Source organism: Rhagoletis pomonella, unplaced genomic scaffold (assembly GCF_013731165.1).
Source record: "Rhagoletis pomonella isolate Grant_MI unplaced genomic scaffold, Rhpom_1.0 Rhpom_scaffold_00006, whole genome shotgun sequence".
NCBI classification, from domain to species: domain Eukaryota; kingdom Metazoa; phylum Arthropoda; class Insecta; order Diptera; family Tephritidae; genus Rhagoletis; species Rhagoletis pomonella.
Genome location: NW_023458560.1, coordinates 33,870,211 through 33,884,628, shown reverse-complemented (window position 1 = coordinate 33,884,628; position 14,418 = coordinate 33,870,211). Strand labels below are relative to the sequence as shown.

General features: G+C 32.1%; 1 protein-coding gene and 1 non-coding gene across 2 annotated transcripts in view; both read right to left on the bottom strand.

Annotated features, from left to right (window-relative positions):
* The window catches only part of LOC118740617 (solute carrier organic anion transporter family member 74D), an 833,870-nt gene that overhangs the window by 579,490 nt on the left and 239,962 nt on the right, over positions 1 to 14,418 (bottom strand).
* On the bottom strand, positions 6,636 to 6,709 carry Trnan-guu. The gene has a single exon. It is a non-coding gene; the product is annotated as a tRNA-Asn (tRNA).

The following is a 14,418-nucleotide window of genomic DNA, read 5'->3' as shown; positions in this document are numbered from 1 at the left end:
TTTTGGTGAAAAATTCGAAGTTATAATTATTAAAATATGAGGATCGAAGTTTTTTATAGGGCACCCGCTTTATTTTATTCTGCTTCCAAAATAAAGACATACACGAAAATTAAAAAATTTTTTTTTTTTAATTTCGTAATTTTTGCGGATGTATGTTTGGCGTAGACCCACATAAAAGGGCTGGCTATGTGGGTAGAAACATTTTTGCGTAAAATGGTCTTGCTAGGTGGCGCCAAGGTCGAGATGTTTCGAAAAACCGTATTTATGGACCGATTTGGTTCGGGTTTGGCGTATGTAGTTGAAACATAATAAGTCAGTTAAATGAGTTAAATTTTCCAAATAGGTGGCAACCCGCTACATAAATATTATTGACAGTAAACATTCCCAAATCTCTTTAGTTTGATGCCCATATAGCAATATTTAATTTGGCTTATCAATTAAATTAAATTAAAAGTTTCGAACAGGTGGCAACCTTCAACAAAAATATTTTCGGCTGTAAGTAAGCCTTCTTAAACCGTTTTTTTAAAAGCCATATTGCCATATTTACTTTGTCGTACCAATTTACTTAAACCGCAATTTTCAAACAGGTGGCAACTCTCTAATTTTTTTTCTTCGTTATTTTAAGTTAGAAATCTAGCAATACATCGGTGAAAAGTGCATTCAATTCCATGCATTACTTTTCGTGTGATGCGCGTACAAACATACAGACAGACAGAAAAAATTAAAAAAAAAAAAAATTAACTATTTCGCTTGTGTTGCTCTAATAAAGGCCCCCATATTAATTTTTCTTTAATATCTATAATGGCAAAACTATCTGCTTGTTACAATTTCATTATACTTATGTATATTTTTTTTACATTCGGGTATACACATAAACTAGTTGTAAACCCGATTTATTCGATTGTTAAAAATCCCGTTTTTTCGTAGTCGAAACTTTAAAATAAAACCGCAATAAATATTCAGGAAAAACCCGACTTAATCAGCCTACTATATGCATACCTAGTATTAATTAATTATAACATCTCGACATTTTACTTATTTTAATTAATTGCGGAAATAAATTTATTAGCATTTCTTCAATATATGTATATGTATACTCCGCATCAAACTTAAAATATTTTCTGCGCCGACTTGTGCATAATTTGTTGTCATTTATCAGTGCAACTTAACATGCCAATTTAGCATAGAGACATAAATAACTTACAATAAAACTACAAGGAGTTTAAGTTTTACGTAAATGTAAATTTGCAGTCACTTTGACTCATTTTAAGTGAAAACAACACCGCAACAAATGTGAATACTCGTACAACCGCATAAAAGTACGCAATTGGCAGCACGCCGCAGGCAATGATATGCCATGAGTAGCTAACTGAATAAGCACTTTTATGGCAGCCAAAATAAAGTCATAAATTCTTCAACGCCTTGCCATGGGTGGGCGGTTTGGCTTTGTGCATTTTGTGTGTGTGTGTGTGTAAGTGTGTGTAGCTGCTGCTGTGGTGGCATTTTGGATTGTGTCACCTTAGATAGACGAATTGCGAATGGTATTTTTATACTTGTCAGCTGCAGGCATTTGTAGTCTTTCAGGCATGAAATAAAATGTTAATGCCAAATTAAATAAATAATGCAGACATTGAAATTTTATTTCACAAATCTTTGAAAAACTGCAATTTCTCGATGCTTAATTCACAGTTTATTTTTTCAGTTATGATTTTTCATGCTATATTATTATAGCCGCACTGCTGGCAAGATAGACCGTTCCACAGACGAATAACAAGTAATTTACGATTGAAGCAATGAGTCAGGCAGAAGTGTTGAAATATGTGCTTCACAGATGTACAATGTTGGCTAAAGAGGGGGTAAAAAATTAATTGCATTTAGGTAAGTTAATGAGCTGCGGATGGTAATTTCATTTCAAATAGAAGGCTGTCATTGCTTTGACGAAATTGAATAGTTTAATTTTAACTAAATGTGTTGTCGCAGAAATATGGACTTTGGGAGTAGATCCTTTGAAGTTATGAACTTTAGAGCAGAGATCGCAAATAAAAACTTTTGAGATGTTGAAATAAAAAATACACGATGAAAAAATGTACCCCACTTACGAATAAATGATTAGAGTCCTTTTTGTTGAAAAAATCGTTTCCACATGATTTTAAAAATATTGGCTCGGATTGCTTAAGCTCAAAATGGTATTTAAAAATTTAATTTTTTTTCAAACAAAAATAAATTTTTTTTAAATTTTTTGTATAGAAAAGCTTGTTACATTTTTATTTGTTACTCGCCAATACCCGGCGGGCTTCTCTGCGCCTTTAAAGCATTTTTGCGCTGTTACTCCTTCCCAAAACACTTATGGCCTTATTCATACAAATAAAATAGATTTAAAGAGCTTTATGAATTGAGATTTTCAAAAAAAGTATTTATTTATTTTTTATGAAAGAATCGACTTTCTCTTGGGAATTTAAATAATAATCTTATAACTCGATTCTACATATCGTGCACTTTCTTCAAAGGTGTATTGATTCAGAATTTACCTTATCTTATTGCTTTACTTAACTGAAATTAATTTTTCAAATAGGTGGCAACCCGCTACAAAAAAGTTTCGACGGAAAACTTTCTTAAACCTGTTTAGTTTTATAACAGTATTGTAATATTACATTTATTTTATCAACTTAATTAATTGAATAAAAATTTTCAAGTAGGTGGCAACCCTACCCAAAAATATTTTTAGCAGTAAATTGTGCTAAACCTCTTTAGCTTGATACCCATATTGCAATATTTAATTTATCTTATTAATTAAATCATATTAAACTTTTCAAACAAGTGGCAACATTCTGCTGTAAGCCTTCTTCAACCGCTTTCTTTTGACAGCCATATTGCAATATTCACTTTATCTTATCATTTTACTTTATCTTATCAATTTACTTAAGCTGCATTTTTCAAACAGATGGCAACACTCTAATTATTTTTTTCGTATATTTTAAGTTAGACCTCTAGCAATGCATAAGTGTAATCTGCATTCAATTCCATGCATTATTTTTCGATTGATGCGCGTACAAACATAAAGACAGACAGACAAAAATTCTAAAAAATTTTTATTTAGCATCTGTTGCTCTAATAAAAAATATGGTGGATATTAATTTTCCATTAATATCTATAATGTATAGACATCGGCAAGTTCCAATTTTATATGCATAGATTTCTCCGGTTTTATGGACGAGTTTTAGGTATATTTTAAAAATTCAAGGCTTCTTGCATTTTTTCTGAATTTTTCGAGATTGCTTGCGAATTTTTCAGGAGCAGAAATTACCGTTCGCTTTTTTCTCTTTAATGATTCGGAATATTCGAGTTTAAAAACGATTGTACGGGATCATTTTTGAAATTTTCGGGATTTCTTAGGTACTTTTCGGGGTCTTTCGGGACTGTCAGTGGTATTGTCAGAATTGTTTGAAAAGTGTTTTTTTTGCTTTCTCATATATTTTTTGGACCTCTTCGGAATATTCGAGTTTAAAAATGATTGTACGCGATCCTTTTTGAAATTTTCGGGATTTCTTAGGTACTTTTCGGGGTCTTTCGGGACTGTCAGTGGTATTGTCAGAATTGTTTGAAGTGTTTTTTTGGCTTTCTCATATATTTTTTTGGACCTTTTCGGATTTTTTTTTCTGAGACATTTATATATTTTTCCGGTTTTATCGACAAGCTTTAGGAATATTTTAGAAATTCGAAGCTTTTTGGATTACGGAATTTTTCAGGATTGCTTGTCAATTTTTCAGGAGCAGAAATTATTAAATATTGGGTTTAACAACGATTTATGGGGATAATTTTTGCAATTTCGGGATTTCTTAGGAACCTGTCGGTGTTTTTCGGGACTGTCAGTGATATTCTCAGAATTGTTCGAAACGTTTCGGGATATTTTTTGGCACCCATATAGTTTTTTGGACCTTTTCGGAACTTACTAAGTATGTTTTCGAGACATATATAGATTTTTCCGACCTTTTTTCGGTATTTACTAGGTATTTTTTTCTTTTTCGGAGCAGAAAGTAAACGAAAATTTATATTGTAGGTTTTTGGGCCCTTTTAGAAAATTTTCTTCGTTACTTATTGAGATTTTTTTCGGGACTTATAGCATATTTTCACCAAAAGCTTAACTGCAGTTAAGAGCTCAGGTAAGTTCCAAGAATTTTAACATATTTAGAGTGATCGGCAAGGTTTATTTCTTACTTTTTGCTTTTTTTCTTTCGATTGATTTTACTTGATGTGAGCAATTACTCTCTTCGAGTTGTAATCTAATTTTTCCAGTAGGCTTAAATTGCAGTTAAGGCTTGGTGGAAATGAACTATTATAGGTTTTTCGGGATTTTCTATATTTATGACGTATTTTTTAAGTTTTCCAAATTTTTTCGGGCTTAATTCAGAAATTTTCCGGGTTTTTGGATCTTTTCGGTAGTTTTTGGACCATTTGAAACTGTCTGAGATTCTTCGGGGACAGAAAATAACCGATAATCTCTGTTTTTTAATGGTATTTATGGTCTTATTGACGATTTTATATTTTAATTTATTAAAGTCCCAGAAGCGTTCTGGTATAAGAAACTATTGCAGATAGAGGGTATTTAATATAAGACCTCGGTATACTATTAAAGTATTGCTGTTGGTTCGAAAAATGTTTTTTTCTTTTTGTCTTCTAAACATCCTTATGCGCGCAAACTTTTGTATGCTCTGACAAAACTTGAATACTTCCTTGGGAGTTTTATTCAAAAGTGCATCGTTTTTCTTGGCAGACTTTTTAAAAAATCAGGAAAAAATACAAAATGGATAGCCCTAGTGCGTTTTGTAGTTGAGAACTGTTTGAAGGGATTTTCCTCGAAAACCTTATGGCGCACCTCAAATTAAATTAAACGATAGAACTCAAAGAATTTTAACACAAACTTACTTAATTTTTTAACCAAGCTAAATACCCGCCACAAAAGTATTTTTGCAGCCAGCACTAAGGTAAACACATTTGAAATTAAACAATTGCAATGTGTGCGAATTTAATTAAAATTTTCTCTTACACTTTAAAAAGAATTTTAATACGGCACTTAAATTTTTATAAAGTTTACAAAGTAGCGAAAAACATATTTTAACTGCACCGTAACGTACGACGAAAATTTTTATTTGTGCAGTTTTCTTTAGTTTGTTGATAGATTTTTCTTGTTTAGATGATAATTCTTCTAAATGACGCATTTTTGCTTTAAATGTTTCTAATACGTGAATTTCATAGAACGCCGCCAAAGCTTATGTGTATCGTATTTTCAAATTTTCGCTTCCATTTCTAAGGAAATTTTCAATAAAATGTATTGCAGGCGCAAGTGTGATAGAGTTGATGGTCCAAACAATAAGACAACTCATGCGAATTATAAATGTTAACTGACTCATAGCATCATGGGATTTTCGTATTGACATTTGAATTTCAAATACATATTTGAATCAGTAATGATGAATTGTGAAATTAATTAATTTTATTGAAACCAACTTGCGAATGGCGTTGAATGTGCATTAAACTCAGAAGAATATACAAATGTATTTATGTACATAAATATTCTTGAGTTTAGGTGTATAGTCACTTTCTTTGGGCATTGAAAATTGAAGAAGTTCGCGTATCCGGGGAACTAATCAACGTTTTCTGCTCGTACTCGGCGAAAAAATCTCAAAAGTCAACGGAATTTTTTGGCGACCTGAAACTGAGTTTTATTGGACTACAAGAGTGCATACTCCAACATTTTTTAAGAAGTCAAATGAAAAAATTTTAAATTTCGATGAAAATTTGTGTGTGAAATTAAAAAATATTGATTCTTGAGGTTTCCGCTGTTGAATAAACTGTATTAAAAAAACAAAAACAAATTTGTAATGGAAAATATAAATAAATAAAATGATCAATGAAGCATTTTTGTAGGTGAGGGACAAGCCGATATACGAAGGGCTAAGTAGTCGCTACAGCAATAACAACAATCAAAATTTATTTACACATTTCCGGAGACTTAGTAGACCAACGAAATCGGTTAGACTCGATGTTTTTTATTCAAAGCTTAACCGCCTAGGGATAATGTAAACTATTAAAGAAATTACTGCCATGTCGGGTGGCATTTTGGAAAAGCATTCAACATTGAAATATTCTAGATGGCAGCCTGCTGGCCAGCTAAAATCTATATGAAATCTCTCTGATTCATGATGGCATTGCAACACCAGAGTATGGCGACGAAATTTCACTTTTGGCAGGTTTTGGGCTGCTTTGGTAGGAATTTTGGTTGATAAAAAATGTACATATGTGACAACCTGGTCCTAAACTACACAAATATAAGATTTAACCTTGTCTTAAACGATTAAAATCAAAAATAGTAGCTACATATCGCTACCTTAAGGTGAAAAGGTGCCAAGTCCACCTTTTTCAAAATTTAGTTTTTGTTTTAGATAATTAGATAATGCGAAACTACATCGAATTCAAAACTCGGCAAGTTTCTGAAATAGACATAAGTACTAATATTTTGGTGCACTTTATTTAACAAAAATTTCAAATTTTTCAAACTGTAGCTAAATAGTTATGAAAGTACTAACTTTCAACAAATATAAAATGCCTAAAAAAATAAAATTAGTAAAAAAAAATTCCGCCCCCGGGTGGGCTCGAACCACCAACCTTTCGGTTAACAGTCGAACGCGCTAGCCAATTGCGCCACGGAGGCTGATGCGCTAAGGGATATTCTAAAATGCGAACGGGACAGTAATCGTCCCTAAGCTAATGGCTATCAGCGAGTGAATGCGAGTTAGTAAAAAGCGCACAAATGTACATAAGCAACGACAGCAGTTTTTGTTGTTGTTTTTTTTTTCTTTGTTTATAGGCGCTCGCTAAAGACGAAAAAACACTTGTTGGGGCGTAAAAATTGGTGCGCTTTTGATAGCACAACTGAAATGTTACAAATGTTGTGCGAAGTGTTTGTTCTTTGGTATAGAAACCTTATCAATATCAACCGAAAAATCAGGTGATAGCAAGTGGTGGAATAACAGGAGCACAGCATATGGGGAACAAATCAGTAAGTAGAAAATGATAATGAGTTATAAAAAAGTATTTAATATTTGCTGTCATAACTGTTGATAAGCAACCAAGCAGGCAAAACAGATGGAATTTTGGTGAGTGTGCGTTGCGTTATCGCTGTTGACATCTTTATTCGTGCATACATTTGTATGTATGTATGTATGTATGCATGCACATTAGGGCGGGTCATATTTAATAATTTTTTTGACTCGCTAATATGGCATAGGAGCATTCTATGTAAAATTCTAAGCAAATTTGGCGAAAAAACCATGGGTGTAAAATCAATTTCGAGCTTGCCGAGTTGCGAATGCAGTATTTTTTCCTTGTTACTGTTTTATTTTGCTGTAAAGAAATTTATTTATTTTATAAAAATATGCTGTACAGTTTATTTGAAAGAGGAATTCGTTTATGGACTTATCATTTTCTTAAAACACCTGCCAGAGGATGCTGCAAGGAAATAATTTAACAATTTCTTACATTTTCAAAAGAAAAAAAATTATATTTTACTCTTTTTCCATACTTTTAGTTGTATCATTGTATTGCGACGTGTTATTGACAAAAACCAAGAAAGAGTTATGGCAAGAAAATTGGAAGTATATCGAAAGTACCTCGCATGGAAACTAAACAAGATTTGCGTAAATTGGCTATAACTAGGAGTGCCAGTTACTTTCGAAATTCGACCGTTTTTCTTTTTTTTTAAGAGCGCTGGATAGGTTTTCTAACTTAGCACGTCGCTTTGCATTGAAACTAAAACGTGACTAAAAATTTGTGTATCTTTGATGGTCTTTGGAGGACTTTGGCAGTAGATACTTTTAATTTACCCGGTACATTCCAGTTTGTCGATAAATTTCTATAATTTGATAAATGTCGATAGTTCAATGAATGTCAAAAACACTAGATAAAATTTGATAAATCAACAAAATTCGATAACTCGACTTATGCATTCGATAAATTTCGATAATCGTGCGTTTCGAGGGCTCTGAAAATTTCGATAACTCAAAAATGTATGCATCTCGATACAAATCAATAACTCGATAAACTTTCAATACCTTTGTAAATTTCAATAACTCGGTAAATTTTACATATGTATCTATATATGTATATTTTTCGAAAGCTATCGAAGAATTTTGAAAAATCGTTACACTCTGGTAGCACGAAAAAATTAAATAAGTAGTGATAACTCGATAAATTTATATCGATATATTTTGAAAATCCCAGAAAAACTTCGTTTCGACAAATTTCAGTAAATCAATAAGTACCGATAACTTGATAAGTTACCAGAACTCGATGCATTACGATAACTCGAAAAATTTCGTTAACTCTATAAATAATGATAATTCAATAAGTACCGATAACTTGATATATTTCATTAACTTTACAAATTCCGATATTCCCGTATCCGTAAATGTCGACCACTAAGTTTCCGTGTCTATAAATTTCTACAACTCAATTAACAGTGATCAATTTGAATAGTTCGATACGTTGCGATGGCTCAATAAACATCGATAGCTCGATAAATTTCGATAACTATAAACTTCAATGATTTGTTACATTTCGATTACTTCGGTAAAGTTATCTTTCGGTAACAAAATTTATTATGACTGAATTTATTTCCATTCTTATCGAAAAATTTCAATACATTTTCTTACCATTTTAGTTACACTAATTTTATCTTTAATTTCAAATATGAAGTAAAACAAAACGTGAAAAAAACTTAAATTGAAAAGGTTACAACAACAACTATACACAAATACGGAAGTTTTTAAACGACGATTTTGGCCGCAATTTTCAAGCGATTTTTTTTAAAAACGTAAGAAAATAAAAAAATTTTTCGGCATTGCACCCTCTGGTGGATGCTTTAAAAAAAGATAAATACAGAAACGGGTTCCTCATACGAAAAACCCCAGCATGTTTTAACTAAAAAAATTAAACTTTTTATGACACTACTGCAAATTAAAACGCTACCAAAAAAACAAATTTTGGCAATTAGGAAAAGTTCGAAAAAATATTTTAGACCTATGGTTTTTTCGGCAAATTTGCTTAGAATTTCACCTATAATACTCCTAAGCCATACCCGCATTGTCAAAAAAAATCTCCCATATAAATTGACCCGATCTAATGCACCTACTTGTTTTTTTTGTGAAAAAAAAATTTATATTTCGCCGCTGCTTTTTGTTGCTGCCAGCAAGGAAGCTTATCGGCAACGCTAACTGCGAAATGTTAATTAAAAGTTACAAAAATATTTATTATTGTTGTGAAAAGAACAAAAAAAAATTTCATCAAATTCATGGACAAGTGCAAATGTCTAGCAGCAACAACAACAATTTACTACCAAAACTACAACTGCGCATACAAAAGGCCTTCAGTATGAAAGAAAACAAATACAATACAATCGTACAAGCGATAAGCGGTGCTGTCATTTAGTAGATTGCTGGTACTTACCTAACAAAATCTTTGACAAAACAATAAACAGTAAATAGGCCGCGATCGCTGAGCACAACATCGGGCTTTAAGACGGGCATATAGCAAACATAATGGCTGCTCGATCCCGAGGGATTGTTACTGCTGCTGGTGCTGCTGCTGCTGGCAGCATGAGCATGCTGTTGTTGTTGCTGCTGCTGACGCTGTAGCAATGACAATTGGTGTTGTTGTTGTTGTTGCTGTTGCAACTGTGCCTGTTGTTGCACAGCTGTTTGCGTCGCCAATGCTGCAGCTGCATAAGCGGCAACATTTTCATCAACAACAGCTGTTGGCGTGTAGTGTTGTTGTTGTTGTTGTTGATGATGAATGTGGTTAGTATGGTGTTGTGCTGTTGTTATTGTGGTTGCATTTGCATTTGCATTTGCGGCTGCAGTTGCTGCTATGACAGCAACAGTGGCTGCGGAAGTGTTCATATTGTTGGCATGCTTTTGATAAGTGTTTGTTGTTATTGGTGTTGTACTTATTGTTATAGCGCTTGTGGTTGACGCTCGTTGTTGTTGTTGCGTGCTCTGGGTCGTGGATTTAGTAGCAGTGTCGTCGGTGTCGTCCATCGGTGTGGACATTGTGCAGCAACATTTTTAAGGCGTGCATTTGTGTGCGTGTGTTTTTATTATATTTTTAATTGTGTGTCGTTTAGAAAAGCACTGCAGAGTTGTATTTTTAAAGTTTATTGTTATTTTATGTGCTTCTTTTTTTGGCGTTTGTTCACAGCTTTTGCTATTTTAGTTTCAGTCTTAATTTAACTGTACATTTTAGTTAAAATTTTATATATGTATGTATTTTTCATACTTACTCAAAAACAACATTTATGCAAACAGCAGTATTTTTTTCAAAATTTCGCAATAATACAAAAGCCAATTGTTTTAAATGAGTTATCAATAAACAAATCAAATTTAGATGTATTTTAAAAGCAATTCAAGTATGACTACAACAACAGAGTAGCAACAACACAACATGCCTTTGTTTTTTTTTGTGTTTAACTATGTAATTAGTGTAATCTACAAAACGCATAGTGGCTATTCAGCGCTAGATACTTCTAAATTCTACAAGCTTCCGCTAACGCGCGCTTGAAGTTTAACAGTTCAAACGAATGCCCGATAAAATAGACAAAGAAATTTTTAATAAAACTCGCGAATTATGGAATTTTTGTATGTAAATTAGGGTGGTACAAATTTTGGTTTTTTCGATTTTTCCACCGATTTTATAGCAATTCTATAAAAAAATTAATTTCCCCCATATAAAAGATATCGAAAGCTTTAGAGCCCGGCGGCAGTGGTAAATATTAACCAATAAAAAGAAAAATATAATCTCATTTTCCATTCTCTGTTATTCTGAGGGGTGACAGCGAAAAAATTTCTAAAAGCTAATTTTACTGTTTATTTTTGGATCGCCCTAATGTACATACAAATATATGTACATATTTAAATCAGGGACCGTAAGTAAAGATCATCGTTTTTATAGTATACGCTAAGATTTAAATTTTATGGCAATTCCAAAAAGCTTTCACATACATAAATACGATCTAACTAATCCAATCCAAGAATAATAGTAATCTATCTATTCTTGTTCAAAGAAAAGGAAAAAAAGTAATTTTTCTGGCTTTTTTTTTAAATTTACTTTCGTTTAATTTTTAGATTTTATATCTTTTTTAGTTTTTTTCTTTTTTAATGTTATTTTTTTTTTAATTTTAAATTTTTAGATTTTGTTTGTTTTTTTTTTTTCATTTTTTAATACAATTTTTAAAGATATTTTTCTCTTATTTTTTTAGTTTTTATTGTTAAAAAAACTTTCATTTTCTTTTGATTTCATTCAATTTTTAGAAAATTTATTTCTAAGAGATAAACCGAATATCCCAGTCGGAAAAGTAGTAATGCATTACATGCGTGATAAATAATATAATGTATTTCTTACGCGTTCTCGATAATATTACTGCTAACTATGTAATATCAGCATTCTAATGTATTCAAAAAGTTCCAAAAATTTCATATTAAAACACATTCATTTCTCGATACTAAGTAATGCAAAATTGAATGCCCCACTTTTCTTAGGACATCGCCCTGGGGAAAATATGCATTTTCGAATGTGAAAAGGGTTGGTTTACTGATTATTTTTTCGATTCCTATACATTACATTTTCCCACTGGGATCTAACAGATCTTTCAATAAGTATTTAAAAAAACTAAAAGGAGCCTTTAAGACAGTTTTTTTTATTTAACTTTGTGTTTTTATTATTAAAAAAAAACTTTTTTTGAATTTCATTTAATTTTAAGAAACTTACTTTTTATTATTATTTTTTTAATTTTTTCCTTTTAAATATTTGGTTTTTACTTTTTTATTTACGTCCGTTCCCTTTTTTAATATTTTTATATAATTAAATTTTTAGAAAACTTATTGCTAAACTACGCTAAGACCTTCCCTTTAGCAGATCTTTCGGTTAATCTTTCGAAAAACAGAAAGGGCCTTTCAAGTTAGTTGCCTGAACTGACTATTGTTTTACGAAAGACAGTAGTCCTGCACTGGAATTCTGCGCTGCTAAGCACGTTTCATTAAATCAGTATCAACGTTAAAGCATACATTTAGAGGGCATTTCCGTCCACAATCATTTCAACTGAATTCGCTTTGTTTATTTTTCAATTCAATACCGCCGCTAAAGAAGTTTCATTCAAAAAAAAAAAAAAGAAATCAAATTTCGTCCACACTAATAAAAATCTCAACACAATTTTCAAAAATGATTGGGGAAAACTTATTAAATTGAATGAGGTTTTATAAGGAGCAAGGCGCCGCGGGCTTATGTACTTCAATAAAGAACCTTTAACTATTTAGTCAAGAGTTTAGGTATTTGTATTCCGATTATAACACTTACAGCCCAGGAAACATATGCCGTTGACTTAACTTATTGCATTTATCGAAACGCTCTGCATAAATAAATGTTGCAAATCTGAGTGTTTCACTTTTAACGCACAGCATGGCACGCGCAATTTCCTCTCCACAGTACTACATTGTCGCATTTTAGGCAACAAATAATTACATGCAACCATCCTAAATTATTTATTAACGCAACATCACGATGGATGTACGAAAAGTAACCAACAAAATATTGTGGGTGTCACAATGTACACAAATATATAATATACATAAATATGTGTCATATATGTATGTATAAGAAAAATGTCAACGCCTATGATGTGCTGTCAGTAAATAAAACGCGCCATTGTGGCAGCACTACGCTTATACAATGTTCATGTTGACATAATCATGCCATTTTGCCAAAGACAAGATGCATCGTACGAAGTGTGACATTTTCAGTGTTGAAATCAACAATTTTGCAGTGATGGAAAATGTACATAATTTATGGTGTGGCAAGTGCAGCTATGCATCACTTCGTAGTGAAACAAAGGGAAATAAAAAGGCGGCCAAGCAAAAAGAGATACAAGTCCTAATAATACATTATTGTTGAACAAACGTTACAGAAAAATTTCTGTTCGGCTTTGTGTGTAGAACAACGAAAAAGTAATATGGAAAATGTAATGGAAGCCTGTTGACAGCAGAAAGCAAATCAAATGCGAAATTAGAAAATGATTACAAATGATAATGGTAGTATGTTTATATTACATTTACATTGGACCAAAATGCGTGATTTGAAATCAGTCATTTGAAGGTGTTTACACTGCTTGATCCGCATTTGCTTTGACTTCTCATCAAATGAAAAGGGAACACAAAAACAAAATTTATGTAAACAAACACTACATTTATTATATTGTTAACGCTTTTTGGACACAAAAAGGCAATTATTCTTTGATTAAACTAAAAATGTGTAAAGCTCTTGTATAAATTAACAATTTTTTCACACAAATTTCAAAGATTTATTTATTTCGTTGTGTTTGTTTTGTGTTTGAAAAATTCCAAATGTCAAAGACAAACCAAAGCTTTTGTGGAACTTTTGTTTCTGAGTGCGTTCAATAAAATAGTACGGCAATTGGAACGCATTTGTTTCGTGATTTTGTGTAAATGCGTCGAAATGCGTCATTCTGGAAATGTGAATTTGTATGGAGAAATGCGTGATTTGGCCTCGCATTTGAGGTTTCTCGCCCAAATGACGCATTTGGGCTCAATGTAAATGTAATATTATTTGCTGACAACATGGTGTAATGTATGTATATTTTCTGCGAATACTGTAGGTTGGGTCTATAAATAAAATAAATTTAGAGGCAACTTGCTATCTTAACATATCATTTTCCAAATAGCATCAAGCCAATCACATCGATCTGTACCCAATGTAGATGGCGCGGTAATGCGAAAACTGAGTTGTCAAACTACGAAATGATAGCTGATGTTAAGACAGCGATGGTAGGAAATTCGGCAAGACAGATATGGTTTAACAGTGGAAATTTGCGGTCTCCACCTGACATTTCTGTCTTAACACAGCTTTTTTAACAGAATTTGTAGAAAGTGGAGACGTGGGGTAAGGAAATTTGACTCAAGAAAATTTCTTAGCCATTTCTTGTACCTCATTTTAGTTTTTGCGTTTTTGCGCTTCTTGAGAGCTGAATACTGGCCTTAAGCAAACAAATTTTTAAAAAGTTTGAAACATATATTTTTGCGTTTTTGCCGCTAGAGATCCATTTTCATGTTCGCAAGAACCGAAAAACGCTTTTACTGCCGGTTTCACCAGCAATTTAAGTAAAAAACTATTTTACCGCCTACTAGTTTTCACTTAAATAGCTTTCGGGAAACTGGCTGTTAAAGTTTTTTTAAGTTCCTCACATGCTCTTTGTGAAGTAAAAAAATTAAAAAAAAAAATTAAGGGTCGGGTTTCGATTTTTTTTTTAATTTTTGTCGTTTTTTAACCTAAAAATAGCATGCAACGAACTTTACTAGA